At 40.3% G+C, this 4,861-nt stretch overlaps 1 non-coding gene across 1 annotated transcript; it reads right to left on the reverse strand.

The window, feature by feature from the left end:
- Positions 1-4,548: 4,548 nt before the first annotated feature.
- LOC116569770 lies at positions 4,549-4,619 on the reverse strand. The gene has a single exon (XR_004277193.1). It is a non-coding gene; the product is annotated as a small nucleolar RNA SNORD93 (small nucleolar RNA).
- Between the last annotated feature and the right edge of the window lie 242 nt (positions 4,620-4,861).

The raw sequence follows: 4,861 nt of genomic DNA on the forward strand, positions 1-4,861 counted from the left end.
TCAAGTGCTCCAGTGACTTGTGGTCAGTGCCTACTGTGTTTAGGAGTGCAGTTTGACCCTATGATGATTCTCAAAGTTGCACATATTTCTCTACTGGAGAAGGTCTGTAAATGATAGTGTGCTCTATGTTGGGTCTGTTATCAAAGGAACGAGACTGAGACAAAGTTCCGCAAAGTCTTATTCTATGCCAAGCATTAGAAGTCAAACTGACAGGCCAGGGCCACCTCCGAAGAGAGCAACGTTCCTTGGTCTTAGAGACTAGTTTTTATAGGACACAATCGCAGACATCTACATATGTGGCTTTGGCTGATTGGATGTCTTCTACCTGTGTATTTTAGCAATGGTTACCTGGAACCGGTATCAGTAACTGCTGAGGCATTTATTAAACAACAAAATGGCTATCTAGGCAACATGGCAACAAAATGGCTATCTTGGCAACATGGAGTCACTCTGGCTAAGCAGGCCCAGGCAGGGCTTAAGGGTTTAATAGGTTTTAACATGGAATCGGCCCCAACACTCTGTTCTGCATGGAGGTAACTTGCTAGGGTATTTGTCCAAGGGAAAATGAATGGTATCAGGCTCTCTCCTAGAAACAAATCATTATGACATAGATCAAACTGATTTGACTGGACTTTATCTCTTTATCTCTGCAACAGATTTATGTGGAGCTGTCCCGCTGAAAATGTGGATGGCAGTGGTGGAGAGTACAAGAAATTGGCCCCTTGCAGTGTAGATAAGCTCCACTTGGGGGCCCTCTAGTCATGGTTGCATAGTCCCAGATTGTGATAATATAACATAATATTGGAATCAGAGTTCTTCAGTTCATGAATATGTGGTAAATTTTGGAAAGACAAACTTTGAGTGCAAAATGAAAATAAACCTTTCAAACATATATCTGGTGTTTGTTTACACAATCTCAACATGGCTTTTTTCTCAAGAGGTGATATCCCTTTGCCTTGATAATGAGCTGGGGTCACTGGAAGACCAACCATACTATTCTGCGTCAAGTCCATCAGTTTCCATGATCCTTGGATCCTTGTTTAGTCATATGGACACCTTTTCTGTACTACTTCTTCCTTCAAGGTGCTTGAGATCATGAAGGGGGAAAAAAACTTCTTTCCACTTAGGTTCCAGGGTGCTGAGAATGCAAATTATCCCACTTCCTCCTCCTTTTCCATTTTAAATTCATATTCAAGGGCCTAATGACAAATTTGCCAACAGGCTCTTTTTGTCAGCTCCCAGGAGGCTCAGAGCCAAATTGGCAAGAGCCTAATGCACGAGGTCTAATGGCTTGGTTTTATAATCCTGCTCTCCTCTTGCTGAGATTTTATCCCCTCTTGTAATTATTGTATTGTTTACTGTTTGTTAGAAGCCCTAAATCATCCTGGGAATGCAGTAGTGATGGTGTGTGTGTGTGTGTGTGTGTGTGTGTGTGTGTGTGTGTGTAAAAATAATCTCTTCAGAGTTTGTCCTAACAACTGGATCTTTCATGTACGGACTCAGATACTAAGTGAAGTTACTCCTTCTAACAGAAGTTGATGGAGGCATTTTCTGTCCCTGGCTTCATCTTACATTAGTGATATGTGTAAGTCACACCACACAAGTGCTGTACAGGCAGGAGTTGTCTATCACAGGACTTAACACACAAGAGAAACAAATAGAGTGAATATTTACCAAATTATGAAATTTTAAGGTTTTACAAACCTCAAAAATACTTATTTTAAGGACTGGCTCAGCCATTAATTGTGGGTGGCTCAGTTAAGTGTCTGCCTTCAGCTTGGGCTTTTCCCTCTTCCACTCCCCCTGCTTATGTTCCCTCTCTTGCTGTCTCTAATTAAAAAATAAATAAAATCTTTTAAAAAAATACTTATTTTACTTTGGAATAGTCACTTGAACTACAGAGTTTCGCTTGCTTTTTAAGAACCATAAACTATTTGTAGTCAGGTCTTAATACTGTTGAGTACCTCTGTCAAAAATGGGATATGCCCATTCTTGACCTCTAATTATGTGACTCAATCTACCTGAACCAACATGAGCAAGAGCATAACCATGGTACTGGGCAAGTCACATCTGGGGAAGATAGTGACTGGAGTTCTTAAGACTTTACATTTTCAATGAAATCATAACCATTAGCATAAAGTCACATTGCAATCACATTTTCTTTTATAGTCTTAAAGGTTCTCTGTAAGCCCAGCCTCCTCACTCAGAATTAATAAACCCTCTTTGGAAACATTTCATTCAACTCCAGATCTGCTTCACTTCTCAGGGTACCTGGGCACAAAATGACAAGTAGTTGAATAGTCCTATTGGCATCATCCCAGTCTCATCTTAGCTCTGCTCAGCATGCGGGAATGTGCTATGTCCAGGAGGGCAAGCTTACACTGCGGGACTGTGGGGCAGGCTCCAACTCCTAATCCCATTTTTGGCATTTGCTGGACTTAATTTAACCAAGGTATCAGGCAACAGTATAAGGGGATTGGGGGAGATGGACCAGGGTACATATCCAACCCGGAAGCACAGAGGCATCTTAAGGGGGTTGCTTGCGCCTGCGGCAAGATGGCATCATGCAGCCATCAGAACACATGGTCACAGGGCAGGGTTCAACAGGCTTTGTGGTTAGACTTACTTATTTAAAAAAAAAAAAAAAAGACCTACTTATTACCTACAGTAGAGAACAATGACTCACAACCAAACTTGGTCCACGCTTCCTTGCGAAAGCATCCTTGAATATCCTGAGTTCAGGCTGATTTTTTTCAGGAGGAAACCATGTGGCTGATGCATCAAGCTTTGAAATCAACCCAAGCCCAGTTACTCAGCAGCTAAAACCTCACCGAATTGCTCGAACTCCCAGGCTGGCGTTGGTTGAAGCCATTTTAAATTTTCTTAGGACGCGGAGTGGAAAAACAAAGCTACGAGGAACCCAAAAGCAGTGTGAACCCAGTTACAGGGCATAGAAAGGTAACAGAAATTACACACTCCTGTGTTCTGCCACCATGTGGCCACTAGAATGGACTGTCGAAACTGAGGGCAAAGTGCCTGGCAGCTGACTTAAAATTCAGCTGTCAAGACCAGAGTATGTGTTGTTGCTTGAAATATCCATAGAGAAATTTTATATCCTCGATGAGTAAGCCAACATAAACCTTTTGATTCCATTTTACTTTGGTATTTATTGTGTGCACTAGTTACTTACGTGACTATCCCCAAAATGATTTTGATGTTTTGCCATTTTTAACCCCTCAGGAAATCATTCAACACTGATCCAAAACTGCTTTGCCATAGATTTCATTGGGAAGGTTATTTAGATGCCAGAGAAGTTTTTAAAAAATCACATTTATTGATGTGTAATTTACATTTAGCAAAACTCACCCTGAAATTTGACAAATGTAATCACCACCATGAACAAGATATAAAACATTTCCTCAGAACTCCCTCATGCTCCTTTGCAGCCAGACCCTCACTGATCCTTAAGAATCCATGTCTCCTGTCAAAGGAATCAAGTGTAATCATTAAAATGATCTATTATGGAAAAATTTATAAGCATATAAAACCAAGTTTTTTTTAAAGACTTTATTTATATATTTGATAGAGATCACAAGTAGGCAGAGAGGCAGGCAAAGAGAGAAAGAGAGAGGAAGAAAGAGGCTCCCTGCTGAGCAGAGAGCCCGATGAGGGGCTCAATCCCAGGACCTTGAGATTGTGACCTGAGCCGAAGGCAGAGGCTTTAACCCACTGAAACACTTGGTTTTAGGGACGCCTGAACCACCCAGGCACCCCTAAAACCAAGTTTTTAAGAGGCTACTTTGAAATGTATCTTCAGGACTGTCAAAAGAATTAGATTTAAAAATAAGCTTTGCAAATTATAAAGCACAACTGACAAACTTGTCAGGATAGTGGTGTCAAGCTTTAGGCTGGGGATAGTTGGCTGGTAGACATGGAACTATGGTCTATGAAATTCTCTATGGGGCAGGTAGATGTTCTTAAAGCTATTTGGCACCTGCTCAAAATTCACCTCTGCTGCTACCATGAAAGGGACAAAGGAAGGAAAAACATATATATAAAATTACCACATGTGCAAATACACATTATCTACATGAAAAGCTTCCTTCAGGCAGCAGCCCTGTAAAAGAAGTATCACAGCAGGTAGTTAGAGCAGCAAGTACTAAATGTGCTAGTAAGAAATAACCAGTGGTTTCTAGATCATGTTTAGAAAAATTTTCAAGTAAGTAAATAGAACTCCCCAACATACTATATGTTGTCCAGTCAGCAATGTTCTGATATAAAAGTGCATGCTTAACTCAAACCCTATTTTACTAAAGCTAACAATCTACCTCAACCTTCTGGAAGACTCAAATGCAAAATGGCCACCACTGGAAAAGATACTTTCAAAGATTAAATGTCAAATACTTAAAAATCCACTTAAAAAATAACCTTTCTTGGCATAATAAAGTATTACCTATATACTAGAGGCTTTCCCCCTTTCTAATTAAAACATACTTTCAGCAGGGAGAAGGGATGTGATCCTGTAACCGTAACCAAGTCCTATTTTGTTGGCCTCAGGTAAATCCTTTAACCCATCAGAGAAGCATATCTAATCAGATTAGGGTTCTCATCCTTGGCCAAGAATTCCATTCAGCACTTAATAACTCAAGCCAAATTCTCTCCATTTGGTCCATACCTGAAGTTTGTCAACATCTTGAACTGGACTGAGCCTGGGAGAAAAGTGAGAACAACAACATTAGGAATATCATGTCCCTTTTTATGGGTTGGGGCTTTTTGTTTTGTAGAGTGTCTTTAATTGTAGTTATCTACTAGCTACATTTGATGAAGAAAAAGCTTCCTTTTGAATAGAATTTCTGTAAAA

The sequence above is a fragment of the Mustela erminea genome, chromosome 11, assembly GCF_009829155.1.
Source record: "Mustela erminea isolate mMusErm1 chromosome 11, mMusErm1.Pri, whole genome shotgun sequence".
Taxonomy (NCBI): Eukaryota; Metazoa; Chordata; class Mammalia; order Carnivora; family Mustelidae; genus Mustela; species Mustela erminea.